Below are 18122 nucleotides of genomic sequence, written 5' to 3' on the forward strand. Positions count from 1 at the left end.
TGGAGATGAGCCACAAAAAGGCATGGATAAGCAAAGGAGAAATCCTCACGTTTTTCCCAACAGTCAAAATGTGAAAACAGATGAAAACTTGTTTCATGTTTCCTTGCTGCATTTGTACTCGCATGTAAACGGGAAAATTAAATAAAGGTTTATTACATACAAGAAGCGTGATCTGGATATGAAACTGCTGTAAAATTAAATTGGAAAGACAAAAACAACTCCTTTTCACTCTGGTCTATTTGAAAGTTTGGTTTCAATACTCTGAAGCCTCTTTGTTATCAATGTAGCAAATGTCCTGTTGAACCATATATGAGCTATCATTAATATGTTAATATAAGGAAAGTCAATTATGAGAACAACCTCTTTTAGGCCATCAAGTATTTTTACTCTCCCGTCATGGTTCCGATCAACCATTTGAATGTGTCTCGTATTCCATTTCACAGATTTAGTAGGTTATTGGATTAGCTCACTGGGCTAAATCGCTGGCTTTTAAAGCAAACCAAGCAGGCCAGCAGCACGGTTCGATTCCCGTACCAGCCTCCCCGGATAGGCGCCGGAATGTGGCGACTAGGGGCTTTTCACAGTAACTTCATTGAAGCCTACTCGTGACAATAAGCGATTTTCTTTTCATTTCATTTATTGAGTGAAAAAATTATTCTTTATCAATTTTGTTGAAAATAAGAACGGAAAATGCTGTGTGAACATTCTGATCAAGTAATATCTGTGGAGAGGGACAGAAGGATTTATGTTTTCAAGTTAATGATCTCTCATCGACACTGAACAATGTTTGGGAAAAGCAGCTTTTAAGCAAGCACAAAGTTGAGGATAGCGTACAGACCAGAATCTTTTTTTAAACTGCTAACTTCCATCCAATTAGCATTTATTTGTTATTGATACATAACACGCACACACAACATGCACGCAATGTGTATAACACTCAGAAACCGCATCCCAAGATATCAAAACATTACTCCTCTTCCTTATTTCAGCAGGAAGTCTCAGCTGACCACGTGAACATTGGCTGCAGCTATAATCGGACCAACATAGATGTTGTGTTAAAGTCATAAACACTCAGACTGACAAACAGCAGAAGGTATGTACTGACTAATCGTAGCCCTCTCTAATGTGTATGTATCATCATACATGCATCCTGTAAAGGCATATCGACAAATACAAAATACATGAAGCAGGCCATGCCATGACATGCCCAGATACACCAGGAAGGGAGGCATTTACCTGAAAGTAAAGAAGTTGAGGTTAAGACTGCAGCATCATTAACTTCGGATTACTTCTAAATTTCATTTATATACAAGAAGAGAAAAGTACAAAAATCCAGATCAATCATTTGTGACTTTTCTTCTTGGAATCAATAACTTGCATTTATTGAGCAACTTGAACTTGGTCAATTTGCCAAAACACTTCACGCGAGGATTATCAAACAAACTTTAAGATCAAGGTACATTAGCAGATAAGGTAGGATTTGTCAAAATGCTTGGTAAATTATACTGATGTATCATTTTCATGATACATGGAGTTCAAGTCAGTTTGGCCTTTCTTGTCTTGAAGCACTACAGTTTAATCCATTCTGGGTCCTACTGCCTGCTGCTCCTGCATGCCTCCTTCAGCAACTGGTGTACGAGGACCCCCCCCCCCCCCCCGGGGTCTCATTGCACATTCCCCTTTCCTAATTTATGGCCAGTCAGATAATCTGCTGTCCTGTTTCTGCTACCAAAGTGGATGAACTCACATTTATCCAAATTATACTTCATCTGCGCACTAACTCAACTTGTCCAAATCACGATGGAGGATCTCTACATCCTCCTCACAGCTCACCTCCCACCCAAATTTGTATCAACTGCAAAGTTGGCGATATTACATTTAGTTACCCCCCCCCCCCCACCCCTACTGCCAACTTAATCCTCCTTTTAAAAAAAAGTCAATAAATGGCTTCCACCTCAAAGTGAACTCCTCTTCCACCCCACAAATGGCAAACTTCACCTTTTCCAGCTGCAGAAATTCTGCCAAGTGGCTCACCCACACCCCGGCCTCCGGCCGCACTAAGTCCCACCAGCACAACAAGATCTGTCTCCGAGCTATCGGGGAAGCAAAGGCCAAAACATCAGCCGCCCTCCCCACCTGCACTCCTGGATCGTCCAACATGCCAAAGATCACCACATCCGGACTCGGAGCTATCTCTGCCCCCAAAACCTTTGCCATAACCTCCGAAAAGCTCTTCCCGAATCCCCTTATCTTCAGGCAAGCCCAGAACATATGGAAACCCCACCTAACCTGCACATCTTTGGATTATGGGAGGAAACAGGAGCACCTGGAGGAAACCTACCCAGATATGGGAAGTGCAAACTCCACACCGACCCCAAGGTCGGAATTGAACCTGGGTCCCTGGTGCTCTGAGGCAGCAGTGCTAACCACTGTGTCACCAAATCCCCCCCCACCCGGAAGAAAGCACTGAAGAAAGCATAATAAAAATAGCGGCGAAAGGCAAATGAATGAGAGCACAAATTAAATGAGATGAGAAGGCCAATTTTTTAAAAAGTGAGATGCAAAATGATTTGCCAACTGCGCTAATTAAAATGGAAGTTTCCACATTTTCAACCATTGAAAGTAGACAGCTACTGCAAAATTACATTTTTTTAAAAGAAAAAAGTGAATTTTAACAAGGAAACGGATACTTGTCCATTAAAGTATAACTGGTGCAAAGGTTAAATTTATTTAATTCTATTCAGAACAGCCTGTAGCTTCTTGTTTGATCACTGTTTTCCTGCTGAGTGGCTAACCTAACTGGACCAGGCATGTCTCGGGTTTGACCCTTGAATCTGTGTCGACTTCGCAGCAGGAAGGAGAGGAGAAATACACCATGGCTGCTATTCCCAAAGCTTTCAATTTAGAATTCCCACCATCTGGTTTAAATCCCTCTCTGGTCGCATGCATTCCTACCTTTGCAGCCGTCGCCCGTATATCCCACTTCCAGTCCAGTGCTCTCTGAACCCTTTCCTTTGTCTGAACTGGCCCTTTTGCACATCCCTTGCTCCTTAAAATGTCTCCACTTTCCAGACCCTCCTTAAAACCCATCTCTTTGATCAAACTTTTAGTAATTTTTCCTCTTTAAATCAGCTGCTTTTTTGTCTGTTTTGCTATTTTTGTCTGCTTGCAAGACAGAAACTTGCCTGTTGGTCCACCCAAATGTTGTTTGGCTTCCCTGATCACAACATTCTTCCCCTTCAGTTACCTGCGCAACCTGTTCTTCAATGGCAACATAGCCTGCGGTGCAGTTCCATGGTACACTTCACTGCCTCAAACTCCCTGCCGAAACAGCATTTTCTAATCTCTGCTCGAAATATTTTGCATTTAATCACATTGATTAATTCCTTGTTCTGGACCTTCAACCATTGGAAGCGAACTGTTGAATTTGCTCTGACCCATTCTTTCATAAACATAAACAGCCCGATCAAATCATCCAATAATTACCCCATATCTAGTGCAAACATGCACAATTGTTGTTTTTTTAAGTCTGTCTTGGTATTTGTACTTGCTCATACTGGGTTACATTACAGTGAATTTATCCTTTCGGTGTTGTTGCGAATCAAACGAATGAAGGCTGCAATCTCAAACGACATGCTCTATGGTGAGCTTACCTGGGCAGGATTGGAACCGATGTCCTGGGGGGGTGTTTTCTAGAGCTGTTGGGGAGGGTTTAAACTAATGTGGCAGGGGAATGGGAACCGATGCAGGAAGTTGGAAGGTAGTAAAACAGGGACAGAAGCAAAAGGAAGTAAGGGGAAAAGTGCAAGGCAGAGAAGACATAGTCAAAATTCAAAAAGGGCGACAGTACAAGGTAAAGTGACTGAGGGGAGCTCAGTGAATAGGCCCAGTAACACTAAAAGGAATAAAACTGGAAATGTTAAGATTCAAAACAGGTAAAAAAACCAACATAAGTGTACTTTACCTGAATGCTCGTAGTATTCGTAATAAAGTAAATGAGTTGATGGCACAAATCATCGTAAATGACTATGATTTAGTGGCTATTACTGAAACATGGTTAAAGGGTGGTCACGACTGGGAGTTAAATATCCGAGGGTATCAAACTATTCGGAAGGACAGAGTGGATGGTAAGGGAGGTGGTGTTGCTCTGTTATTTAAGGATGACATCCGGGCAACAGTAAGGGATGAAATTGGTGCTATGGAGGATAAGGTTGAATCCATTTGGGTGGAAATCAGGAATAGTAAGGCGAAAAAGTCACTGATAGGAGTAGTCTATCGGCCACCAAATAGTAACATTATGGTGGGGCAGGCAATAAACAAAGAAATAACTGATGCATGTAGAAATGGTACAGCAGTTATGGGGGGTTTTAATCTACATGTCGATTGGTTTAACCAGGTCGGTCAAGGCAACCTTGAGGAGGAGTTTATAGAATGTATCTGCAATAGTTTCCTAGAACAGTATGTAATGGAACCTACGAGGGAACAAGCGGTCCTAGATCTTGTCCTGTATAATGAGACAGGATTGATTCATGATCTCATTGTTAGGGATCCTCTCGGAAGGAGCGATCACAATATGGTGGAATTTAAAATACAGATGGAGGGTGAGAAAGTAAAATTAAATACTAGTGTTTTGTGTTTAAACAAAGGAGATTACAAGGGGATGAGAGAAGAACTAGCTAAGGTAGACTGGGAGCAAAGACTTTATGGTGGAACAGTCGAGGAACAGTGGAGAACTTTCCAAGCGATTTTTCACAGCGCTCAGCAAAGGTTTATACCAACAAAAAGGAAGGACGGTAGAAAGAGGGAAAATCGACCGTGGATATCTAAGGAAATAAGGGAGAGTATCAAATTGAAGGAAAAAGCATATACAGTGGCAAAGATTGCTGGGAGACTAGAGGACTGGGAAATCTTTAGGGGGCAGCAGAAAGACACTAAAAAAGCTATAAAGAAGAGTAAGATAGAGTATGAGAGTAAACTTGCTCAGAATATAAAAACAGACAGTAAAAGTTTTTACAAATATATAAAACAAAATAGAGTGGCTAAGGTAAATATTGGTCCTTTAGAGGATGAGAAGGGAGTTTTAATAATGGGAAATGAGGAAATGGCTGAGGAACTGAACAGGTTTTTTGGGTCGGTCTTCACAGTGGAAGACACAAATAACATGCCAGCGACTGATAGAAATGAGGCTATGACATGTGAGGACCTTGAGAGGGTTGTTATCACTAAGGAGGTAGTGATGGGCAAGCTAATGGGGCTAAAGGTAGCCAAGTCTCCTGGCCCTGATGGAATGCATCCCAGAGTGCTAAAAGAGATGGCTAGGGAAATTGCAGATGCACTAGTGATAATTTACCAAAATTCACTAGACTCTGGGGTGGCCCCGGTGGATTGGAAATTAGCAAACTTGACACCACTGTTTAAAAAAGGAGATAGGCAGAAAGCAGGAAATTATAGGCCAGTGAGCTTAACTTCGGTAGTAGGGAAGATGCTGGAATCTATCATCAAGGAAGAAATAGCGAGGCATCTGGATAGAAATTGTCCCATTGGGCAGACGCAGCATGGGTTCAGAAAGGGCAGGTCATGCCTAAGTAATTTAGTGGAATTTTTTGAGGACATTACCAGTGCAGTAGATAACGGGGAGCCGATGGATGTGGTATATCTGGAATTCCAGAAAGCCTTTGACAAGGTGCCACACAAAAGGTTGCTGCATAAGATAAAGATGCATGGCATTAAGGGTAAAGTAGTAGCATGGATAGAGGATTGGTTAATTAATAGAAAGCAAAGAGTGGGGATTAATGGGTGTTTCTCTGGTTGGCAATCAGTAGCTAGTGGTGTCCCTCAGGGATCCGTGTTGGGCCCACAATTGTTCACAATTTACATAGATGATTTGGAGTTGGGGACCAAGGGCAATGTGTCCAAGTTTGCAGATGACACTGAGATGAGTGGTAAAGCGAAAAGTGCAGAGGATACTGGAAGTCTGCAGAGGGATTTGGATCGGTTAAGTGAATGGGCTAGGGTCTGGCAGATGGAATACAATGTTGACAAATGTGAGGTTATCCATTTTGGTAGGAATAACAGCAAACGGGATTATTATTTAAACAATAAAATATTAAAGCATGCCGCTGTGCAGAGAGACCTGGGTGTGCTAGTGCATGAGTCACAGAAAGTTGGTTTACAGGTGCAACAGGTGATTAAGAAGGCAAATGGAATTTTGTCCTTCTTTGCTAGAGGGATGGAGTTTAAGACTAGGGAGGTTATATTGCAATTGTATAAGGTGTTAGTGAGGCCACACCTGGAGTATTGTGTTCAGTTTTGGTCTCCTTACTTGAGAAAGGACATACTGGCACTGGAGGGTGTGCAGAGGAGATTCACTAGGTTAATCCCAGAGCTGAAGGGGTTGGATTATGAGGAGAGGTTGAGTAGACTGGGACTGTACTCGTTGGAATTTAGAAGGATGAGGGGGGATCTTATAGAAACATTTAAAATTATGAAGGGAATAGATAGGATAGATGCGGGCAGGTTGTTTCCACTGGCGGGTGAAAGCAGAACTAGGGGACATAGTCCTAAATCTACTTCCCCTTATTTTGAGGCTGAGTTTAGGAGGAACTTCTTCACCCAAAGGGTTGTGAATCTATGGAATTACTTGCCCAGTGAAGCAGTTGAGGCTCCTTCATTACATGTTTTTAAGGTAAAGATAGATAGTTTTTAGAAGAATAAAGGGATTAAGGGTTATGGTGTTCGGGCCGGAAAGTGGAGCTGAGTCCACAAAAGATCAGCCATGATCTCATTGAATGGCGGAGCAGGCTCGAGGGGCCAGATGGCCTACTCCTGCTCCTAGTTCTTATGTTCTTATGTTCTTACTATCGGCACTAGACCAACATGTTTCCCCGTGTCTGCGATACAAGGATATCTGCAAGTGAAACTCCAAGTTGACTTGGGATCAGATTTGATCCATGGAAAGCCCTCTCTGTTGTCTGGAGTGCCTGGAGACGAGCAGTCAGGAAAGGCACGGATAAAGCAGAGTACACACACAAAAAAATATCAGATGTCAGAAAAGAGCCCACTGGAAGGAAGGGGTCAATGCTGTTCATCTGTGCCAGCTGCAGAAGGGAATGCCACTCATAGATCGGTCTCTACAGATGACTAGATGTCAATTGGTGCACAGTCTACTCCCATCCAACTACCCTTAACTAACACTCTCGTTCCTTTACTTCTAACCAGTTTTTAATCCAATGTGTTGCCCTTTCCCTGTTTCCATATCCCTTCTAGTATCCTGTGTGAAACCTTGTCAAAGGCTTTGTGATGGTCCATGTACACAAAATCTGCTGCAGTTCTTCCCATCTGCCAGAACTGTCACCTCCCCAAAGGTGACAGCCAACCACAATCATCTTTTCTATTTATTTAGCAGCTTCATCTTTATTTATCAAATACGTTACATTCAACTTGCTTATAATTACCCAGGTGGGTAAAATGCTTCCGAAAATAAGTATTATTTGGCCACTCTCCAGTCCTCCAGCACACATATTCACGGTCTAAAATGCTGAGAGATATTTTCGAGGGAATGTTTTATCTTCTCTCATTTACTTTGGGAATCTTCAGCGTCTGCTGTTGGATCCTAGCATCTTGTTTTCTTTTTACCATGATGTTTTTATGCATTTTGTGAAGGTTGGTGCTGTTTTCCTATTTCAGACATTCTGTACCATGGGTTCAGGTGTGGTCAGATGTGGAACAGGCTCGCAAAGCGTCCTCCATTCTGATCTAACAGAAGCGCATTTACTCCAGGCCTCAGAAGCATTTCTTATTAGTGTGATGTTTTTCATCTTTATCCCTACTATCCGTGTTTTTTCTTTATTCTTTCATGGAATGTGGGTGTCGTTCGTAAAGCCAACATTTTTAGCCCTTTTCTAATTGCCCTTGAACGAAGCGACTCGCTAGACCATTTCGGAGGGCAGTTGAGTCAACCATTTTACTGTGAGTCTGGAATCATGTGCAGGCCACACTGGGTGAAGATGGCAAATTTCCTTCCCTAAAGGGCTTCAGTGGATGTAGTATCGTTAAGGACTGGCGACCACGCAAGTAGATCAACGAATAAACCAAGAGTTACTTTTTCTCCCCTTTAAGTTTGTGATTAACACATTTCAATAACAGTGGAACTATTTGCAACATGGCACAACAAATGAATCTCAACACAGACCGTTGTAAGTTAAGTAGGGGACTTCCTGATCCTTTGGGGCCGTCATAATTCACCAGCGGGTGCTCTAGCAGGAGAGGTAACTTCAGTTTGAACCTCGGTGGTTGACTCTCGCTTGTGAAGGTGCATCCGTGCAGATAATCCCCTCTCCTGGAATTTTCTGGAATATTACTTGGCACTTCCGCGGGGTAGTTTGCTGTCGCATTATTTTCATCTGTAGCAATATCACTGACAGGCAAACAAAGGGCGGACTGCCCCACTGAACCTGTGTGCAATTTACGTCTTCTCAAATGTTCCAGGTGCTTCTTCATTCCTTTTCCCTGGACATGTATTTCATGTGATACTGAATCTATTCTGGCCATGATCATTCTAAGGATCCATTTGGACCAGCACCAAAATTCTTTACATGTACAAAGTCATCCAATTCGCATGTACTTTAAGTCGGAATGTTTCTTCTGTGCATTCTGTTTTGTTGCCAAATTTGAGGAATACCAGATCCAAATGTGTTCTAATGCCCCTGCCCATTGGCAACTCGGCAGGTGTAACACCTCCTGGTGACATGAGGCGTTTTTCTATAGGTGAGCAGGAAATGGGCCAGCCTGGTTTGCAGAGATGGTGGCCTGGAATGTTTGGATGGCGCTCTCAGCCAGTCCATTTGAGGCAGGGAGGTGGAGAGAAGTTTGAATATGTTGAACGCCGTTGATTCTCATGAAATGTTAGAACTAATAAGGGGATGGATCAAGGAGCCAGAGGCCGAGTGGGTGCGCGCGGAGGAGGCCTCCTGCGTGGGGACCTCCATCCGGGCCCTTGCCATGGCAGCACTCCCATCCCCACCCAAAAAAACACTCCAGCAGTCCGGTGGTGATAGCCACCCTCCAATCCAACTGCGGCAGCAATTTGGCCTGACCAAAATGTCGGACAAAGCTCCCATCTGCAACAACCATAGGTTCACACCAGCACTGACTGACGCCACCTTCAAAAGGACGCAACAAGAAAGAAATGGGAGGAGGACCTGTGGATTGAGATAGGGTGGGGACTCTGGAGCGAAGCACTGCATAGGGTCAACTCCACCACCACGTGCGCAAGGCTCAGCCTGACGCAGCTAAAAGTGGTACATAGAGCCCACTTAACAAGAACCCGTATGAGTAGGTTCTTCCCGGAGGTGGAGGATAGATGTGAACGGTGCAAAGGAGGCCCGGCCAACCACGCCCACATGTTCTGGTCTTGCCCCAGACTTGTGGAGTACTGGACAGCCTTCTTCGAGGCAATGTCCAAAGTGGTGGGGGTGAGGGTGGAGCCATGCCCGAAAGTGGCGGTCTTCGGGGTCTCGGACAAGCCAGATCTATTCCTGGGGAGGAGGGCGGACGCCCTTGTCTTTGCCTCCCTGATCGTCCGCTGTAGAATCCTGTTTGGCTGGCGGTCAGCAGCACCACCCTTGACTTGCTGTCCGACCTCTCGGAATCTCTCCAAGTGGAGAAAATAAAATTCGCCATCCGAGGGTCAGGCGACGGCTTCCACAGAATGTGGGAGCCATTCACGCGAATGTTCCGGGACCTGTTTGTGGCCAACGAACAAGAGGACGAATAGCCAGGTAGCCAAGAATCAGGGGAAATTAATCAAGAATCGGGGGACGGTAGCCAAGGCATGAAAGGGAGAGATAGACTGGAGGGGGGGGGGGGGGGGGGGGGGGGGGGGGGGGGGACAGTTAAACCTGAGGAAAGAAAGGTGAACCGTGGAGGGAGGGGGGGGGGGGGGCACAAGAGAGGTGAACCGGCGGGGGGGGGGGCGGGGAAACGGGATCCAGAAGGAAGGCACGGGATGCCAAAACGTGCATGACATCACCAGGAGCGGGGAACGAGGAAAATAAAGTTGGAAGACTGGAGGAGCAGCAGAAGCGGAGGCGAGCGCGGGACGGCAGCGAGACCCGTCCGGGAGAAGCAGGCAACAACAGCACACAACACAGCCGAGTATCGCACACTGTAATTATCTCCCCGGCACCCAAATGTATACTCCCCCCCCCCCCCCCCCCCCCCGGCAAACAGTTGCCTACTCACGAGGTGTAAATAATTATGCCAGGTGTATAGAGCTGCCGCTGTCGAGCTGATGCACAATACCCCACCAGTTATTCTATTTCATATTTTATTGTATTTTATGTTGGGGTGTGCCCTTCTCTTCTAAATATGTGTATATATATATATATATATATATATATATATGTTATTTTGTGTACATAACGTTAATTATACCTTGTTGAAAAACCCAATAAAAAACATTTATTAAAAAAAATGAAATGTTAGAACTCTTCACTAGCAAAAGCTGTCCGATTATCTGAGACCAGCACCTCTGGCAGCTACTGGGTGGTGAACGTCTGTCACAATTTTCCTATCGTTGCTGATGAGATTGTGGACTTCATTTCATTCATGTCCAACCTCTTGGAGTGAGCATCTGAGATGATCAAGAACAATGTGCCCATGAATAGACCCAAAGATTTGCCGTGTAATCACACCCATGGTCAACCTGGCCATTCCCAAGGGTATACTAGGGCTGCAGCCAGCAGATTTTGCTACATTTGGCATTGGTCACATTGTTTGACCAGATTCTCTATGTCGATATCCTTCCTGGGCCACCACACCTAACTGTGAGTGAGCATCTGCATCTTTGTCATCCCAGGATGGGCACAGTGCAGCTCTTATGATAATAGCTTTCTCATGGCAGTAGGAACGACCACCCTTGCTCCCCATAATAATACGCAGTCTTCACAACTTAACTTGCCTTATCTTATCTGAAAGGTCGTAACTGCTCAGACCTGTTCTCATAATGCTAGCCATGAAGGACAATGTCCTTAACTCAAGATAATAAAGGGTCCTTTTGGGTCAAAAACCTGACCTGTTATGCCAACTCTAGCAAAGTATTGAGAAAGTTTAAACCAAGAACAATTTCCTGTGGTACAGGTAGATGTGGTATACTTACAGGTAGGGGAAGGTGGCTTAAAGAGTCCAGGTTTTAAAATGTGTGCCCGACCTATGTTGAAATGTATACGTGTAGGCTGCTAACAATAGAGCCCAGTGTTGGACCTCAGCTGAAGCTATGGGGGGGAATGGCTTTATCTTGCCTAAATAAACCCAGCAGGGGTTTGTGGTCGGCAACTAATGTGAAATGTTGCCCATGGACTTATTAATGGACCTTTTATACTCCAAAGATGACAGCTCAGCCCTCTTTTTCAATTTGGGAGTAAGCTTATTCATCATTGGTCAGAGTCCTCGAGGCATATGCGATAGACCTTTCTGCATCATCTTCCATGTTGTACACTAAAACCCCTCCGATTCCGTAAGGAGATGCGTCACAGGTAAAAATAATCTCTTGAGGGGTCAAAATGAACCAAGAGGCTGGACGATTGCAAAGCGAGTTTAACCTGTTCAAAGGCTTATTTCTGATGCTCTCTATAATACCACCTCTGGTGCTTCTTGGGTAGTGTGTGTAGTGGTGCCAACATTACGGAAAGATCAGGAATAAATCTTCCGTAACAATTCACCATTCCTAAAAAGGATTTCAATTCTGACATATTTTTTGCGGCAGGTGCTTCCTTCATCGCTTTTATCTTCTTCCTCCATAGGGTGCAGCCCTTTGACTTCTACCCTGAATCCTAAGTCCGTCACTTCCTGAGCTTAGACATACATTTTTTTTCTCTTTTCAACCTTACGTCAGCCTTTGTAAATCCTTTTAAAACTTCTTCAAAATTTGTTGGGTGGTCGTCTTTGGTCGCTCCTGTAATTAGTACATCATCTAGATAGACAACCACCATAGGTCAGTCCTGTCGTAGTAAACTTTCCATTGTGCACTAGAAAATTGATGTGACTCCGGTGTACTGGTATAAGCCTTTGTTGGCATTTATATTCCCTGAATTTCTTGTCTCACTCTAATTGTTGGTACGCATGGCTCATATAAAGTTTAGTGCAAGTTAGACCACCAGCTAATTTAGCGTATAAACCTTCAATTCTTGGTACTGGGTATCGGTCCAATTTTTTTGCCTGATTCATGGTTAATTTGTAGCCCCCACAGATCCTAATGGTTTCACATGGCTTCAGCACTGGCACGGTGGGAGCTGCCCACTCCGAAGAATGCGACTTGATGATGCCTAATTCTTCCAGTTGCTTGAGTTCAGACTTAACCTTCTCGTGTAAGGCACAGGGGATGGGTCGGGCTCTGTAAAACTTGGATGTGGCCTCAGGACCCACGTAAATCTTTGCTTTCAGATCCTGTGTCATGTCTAACTTCATGGAAAACCTCCTTGTATTTTTAAAAGATTTTCTGAAAATCTCCTTTGTTAATTTTGAAGATTTCTAGCCAATTTAATTTCATTTGGCAAAGCCAATCTCGGCACATCAGTCGTGGCCCTTGGCCCTGCTGCACTACTATTAGAGGCAGATGAACTGGCTGGTGCCGGTAGCTCTCGAGCATCATGGTTGTTCCCAGGATCTTTAAAGGTTCCCCAGTATATGTGGCTGGCCTGATTAAACCTTGTAAATAACAATACATTTGCTCACCTCAGTGGACACAGTAAGAAGTCTTACAACACCAGGTTAAAGTCCAATATATTTGTTTCAAACACTAACTTTCGGAGCGCAACTCCTTCCTCAGATGACCCGAGGAAGGAGCTGCGCTCCGAAAGCTAGTGTTTGAAACCAACATGTTGGACTTTAACCTGGTGTTGTAAGACTTCTTATTGTGCTCACCCCAGTCCAACGCCGGGATCTCCACATCACACCTAAGTGGAGGCACCGGTGTCCACCTCCATTCTAAGCTGCTGACTGTTTACCATAAGCACAATTGCCCATCTTAATGTTGTTTAAACAGCATATTTCAGATCCGTTTTCAGGGTTATTCTCAGCACTGTGCCCTAGAGTCTGATTTATTTATTTTTGTTGGCCCCCTATAGACTTTTCCTAGCCTTGCACTTGCTCCTAATGTGCCGCCTCCTATTGCAGGCATAACATGTTGCTTCCCTGAAGTTGCATCTCTCCTGGGGGTGATCTCCGCAACACTGGTAGCATTCTTCATAGCTCCTGGTCTGTGGACCAAATTCTCTATATCTCTGTACTCTCTTTTTTTGCTCCGAGCCTCTTTGCTCATTACTTTCTGCACCTCAGTCCCTGGCGTCCTGCCAGCAGCTTCCCACCAATCTTGGTGGGCTTCACCTGCTTGTACACTCTAAAGTTCCCTCCACTCCCTTTCAGCAATTTGCATAGCTTGGGCGACGTCTTATGCCTTCTTTAAGGTAATCTCTGCCCATACTAACAATTTCTCTTGTATGGCCGTGCTGTTAACACCACAGACTAGCCTGTCTCTCAATATGTCATTGAGTGCAGACCCGAACTCACATTGTTCAGCCATTGGTTTTAGTCGCTTCACGAATGCTGCGCTTGTATCCCCTGGGGCTCTTGTCATCAAATTCAATTCATATCATTGCATTATACCGGGGGCTTTGTGTGATAATATCCCTTGACTGATTCCACAAGCTGCTCGAAAGTTTTGGAGTGGGAGGCATTTGGAGAAGCCAGACTCCTAATCAGGTCAGCGCCCCAGAGGCTTTAGCATTACCCGCTGATTCTCTTCTCTCTTCCACCCCCTACCACACCAATTTCATTAGCCATAAAAGTAGCGCAGACTTTCGACAAATAGCTCCCATACCTCGAGTTAGCGTTGAATGGTTCTTGTTTCCCAAGAAGGAGCGTTTTGACACTCTCAGACTGCCGAATGATTTTGCTTCAGAGGAAAGGCATCCACGAAAGGTCTGCTGTCCGGACTACTGTAGCAATATGAAGGCACTCCGGTTAATCCTCGTCGCCAAATGTAGCATCTTGAAAGACTGACGATCGCCATGGAGATCAACAAATAAATAGTTTATTAAGGTAAGTAACTATATATAGAGTGAGATAAAAGGATACCATATTCCACGACTCCAAATTCTAACTAACAAGAAAACCCTGCTCCGCCCCAGGTTTCATGTGCTCCAGCCTGATTGGCCGAATGGGTCACCTGACTCTCCGGAAACTCGCCGCCTTAAAGGGGCACACCATCCCAATGGACCAGATGGGTTTTTGCAACAATCAATGAAAAGGTTGTCACGGTCACCATTACTGGAGATGTTTTCAATTCCTGATTTATTAAGTGAATTCAAATTCCACAAGCTGCCATGGGGGTATTTGGACCCATCTTCTCAGAATCCAGGCCTCTGGATTACTGTCACCGTCACCTCTCTTTCAAGCTTGTTTGAGATTGCACAAATTTATTTCAGGTCAGACCTTTAACAGTCAGCGGAGTAAACCCAGACTCGAGAGGTGAAGGGACAGAATGTAAATCGAAGAACACCAAGCACTGCACTCTCAGTCACTTCTATTTACCACGAAGCAGGGGTGTCGCTTGTAATGCAGGTCTCAGAGTACAAACATGACGATTATAAAATTAGCTGCTGTACCAATAGGGAAGTCTGAGAGGAACTCCCTTCTGGGATGCCTCATTCAATCTGAGCCCCGCCTTGTCTGGAATTATTCTGAATAATCGGTAAGCAAAGTAATTGCCTCAAATTACATCAGAGGTTGCGCACGGTTAATATGTTTGAAACAGCAGTCACAGTTCAGGATGATTTAAACATCCAGCTTGTATGGTTTTTAAAACAAAAGCGTCAAGAATTCCAGCAGGTCCCCCCGCCAGCCACACCAGGGCACAGGGTGGAGAGGTTCATCTCCATCCTAACAGGATCCGCCTTTGGGCGATCAACGAGGCGAAGGCTACAACATCTGCCTCCGCACCTGTTTCCAACTCCAGCTGGTCTGACACCCCGAATATGGCCTCACGAGGGCCCGAATCCAGTATCACGTGCACCACTTTGTAGATTACCCGAAACACCTCCTTCCAGTAATCCTCCATCTTTGGGCAGGACCAAAACATATGAACGTGGTTTACGGGCCCCTCCCCCACGCAATGTTCACACACATCTTCTACCCCCTCAAAGAGCCGGCTCATCCTCGGCCTTGTAAGGTGTGCTCTATACACCACCTTCAGCTGTAGCAGCCCCAACCTCTCTCACGATGTGGAGGTGTTCGCCCTCTGAAGCACCTCACACCAGAACCCCTCCACCATACCCTCTCCCAACTCTTCCTCCCACTTTGTGGTGAGGGATGGGTGACGTGGAGCTGCCGTGGGGTAAATCTGAAGGATTGTTGAGCTGCTCCTGATTTTGGTAACTAAGTTGCAGATAACCAGCCACCTTTGCAGGGGATCTGGCACTTCTGAACAGGTAGGTGAGAAAATGGACTATTTTTTTAAAAACTCATCATGCAGCCTGTTGGTTCAAGACAAGTGCATTTCTTGGGTTTTTGTACACCTATAATAAACAGACAACTCGACAGTTTGACCATAGTTTTTTATCATCTTTTTTGATTAGATGTTCATCAGACCCTTCTTATTTGTACTTTCGATTATTCTTGAGGAAAGCACAGGATGATCAATATATATTTTTTAATTTTTCCAATTAAGGCCCAATTTAGCGTGGCCAATCCACCTAGCCTGCACATCTTTGTGTTGTGGGGGTGAAACCCATGCACACATGAGGAGAATGTGCAAACTCCACATGGACAGTGACCCAAGGCCGGGATCGAACCCGCCGTGAGGCAAATGTGCTCACCACCACCCCACCGTGCTGCTTCAGGACGATCAATATTAAGTTTTATGTCTATGATATCTGAATTCTTAAATTTTCCCGAACTTAATTCACTTTCTTGAAATATATAAATCTTGACGAATTTTTTAAAAGTCTTTTGAGCTGATCCAATGTAATCATTGCTGGTGCTTTGGTTTGGGATTATCACAGCCGGGGGAAGGGACCTTTCGATTACTTGATTTAAATGCAGTGTGATACGTGGGCAGCATGGTAGCACAGTTGGCAGCACTGTTGCTTCACAGCTTCAGGGTCCCAGGTTCGATTCCCGGCTTGGGTCAGTGTGGAGTCTGCACGTTATCCCTGTGTCTGTGTGGGTTTCCTCCAGGTGCTCCGGTTTCCTCCCACAAGTCCCGAAAGGCATGCTGTTAGGTAATTTGTACATTCTGAATTCTCCCTCTGTGTACACAAACAGGCGCCAGAATGTGGCGACTAGGGGCTTTTCACAGTAACTTTTTTTTTATTACATAGAATTTACAGTGCAGAAGGAGGCCATTCGGCCCATCAAGTCTGCACTGGCTCCTGGAAAGGGCACCCTACCCGAGGTTAACACCTCCACCCTATCCCCATAACCCAGTAACCCCACCCAACACTAAGGGCAATTTTGGATACTAAGGGCAATTTATCATGGCCAATCCATCTAACCTGCACATCTTTGGACTGTGGGAGGAAACCGGAGCACCCGGAGGAAACCCACACACACACACGGGGAGGATGTGCAGACTCCGCACAGACAGTGACCCAAGCCAGAATCGAACCTGGGACCCTGGAGCTGTGAAGCAATTGTGCTATCCACAAGGCTACCGTGCTTCCCCACTGCTTCATTTGCAGTGTTAATGGAACCATACTTGTGACAATAAAGGTGGTTATTATTATTACATGGATAATGGCAACTAATAGCCTGACAGAAGAAAATATAAACAATTCCAAAGATAAGATCAACAGGTTTGCCTGTTGGACTTTAACCTGGTGTTGGAAGACTTCTTACTGTGCCCACCCCAGTCCAACACCGGCATCTCCACATTAAAGATAAGATCAGAAGAGAAACTCCACAGACACAGGTTTGTGAAACATCATGGACACATAGCTAGTCAGAAACATAGACAGCAGGTAACAACAGGAAGTAACACGGTAGTTACTTTCCTGCAGCTGATGACGATTTCCTGCTCCGCTTTAAAGCAGTTGTTTGGTTTCTGCACCTATGATACCTTCACTCTATTTGAACACTGAAAATGATTGAATGCTCCATCAATGTAGCAGTCCCCATCTTATTTGCCTCAGTTGAGTAATGCCTTCATATCGGACAGTAAGTACTGTTCCAGCTGGTTGCTTTTGCCTTTTGTATTTGCAACCGAACTGTTGAATAGTGAAGGCTGCTTTTGACGCTGTTACTTCCTCTTTTAGTTTTCACTAAATGTTATTTTCCGCTAAAAACAGAATGATATGGTTTTGAAACTTCAGAACTAAATGGTATTTATAAATAAGCATCATAATTAACAATGCAAACCATGTTTTAAAAAAAATATTTTTATTCTCCTTTTTCACAATTTTTCTCCCGAATTTACACCCACCAACAATAATCAACAACAAATATGTCAAACCCCACAGCAATAACAACGATCCCATCCTCCCATCAATCCCCAAACATGAGCCCGCATGTTAACATAAACAAATGACAAAAAAGGAATCAGGGATTACCCATAGCCATCTTTAACACACATCATCCCCCCCCCCCCCCACCCAACTAATGTTCGATGTTATCCAGTTCATGAAAGTGCATAATAAATAGTGTCCATGACTTGTAGAACCCCTCCGAGCTTCCCCTCAGTTCGAACTTAACCTTCTCAAGAGTCGAGTATTCCAACAGGTCCCCTCGCCACGCCAGGGCACAGGGTGGAGAGGCTGCTCTCCATCCCAACAGGATCCGCCTTCGGGCGATCAACGAGGCGAAGGCTATGATATCTGCCTCCGCACCCGTTTCCAACCCTGGCTTGTCCGACACCCCGAATATGGCCTCCCGGGGATCCGGATCTAGTTTCACGTGCACCACCTTGGAAACTACCCTAAACACGTGATTAGTGCCCCCCCCCCCCCCCCCCCCCCCCCCGCCGCCCCCGGCAACTGTGTCCCCATCTTCTGCATAACTCCTATCTACCTCCAACATCTTATCTATTACCCTCTGCTGCTCCAACCTCTCCTCTTTGTCCACCCTGGCCT

General features: G+C 44.9%; 1 protein-coding gene across 3 annotated transcripts in view; it reads left to right on the top strand.

Annotated features, from left to right (window-relative positions):
* The window catches only part of LOC119953088 (transmembrane channel-like protein 6), a 119777-nt gene that overhangs the window by 50341 nt on the left and 51314 nt on the right, over window positions 1-18122 (top strand). For 2 of the 3 annotated variants that reach the window (XM_038776921.1, XM_038776919.1), the window contains exon 2: window positions 990-1093. The gene's annotated coding sequence lies outside the window, so the exon portion shown is untranslated. The remainder of the gene's footprint in view (window positions 1-989; window positions 1094-18122) is intronic. The other variant, XM_038776920.1, reaches the window with a different exon arrangement.

The sequence above is a fragment of the Scyliorhinus canicula genome, chromosome 18 (assembly GCF_902713615.1).
Source record: "Scyliorhinus canicula chromosome 18, sScyCan1.1, whole genome shotgun sequence".
In the NCBI taxonomy this organism is placed as follows: domain Eukaryota; kingdom Metazoa; phylum Chordata; class Chondrichthyes; order Carcharhiniformes; family Scyliorhinidae; genus Scyliorhinus; species Scyliorhinus canicula.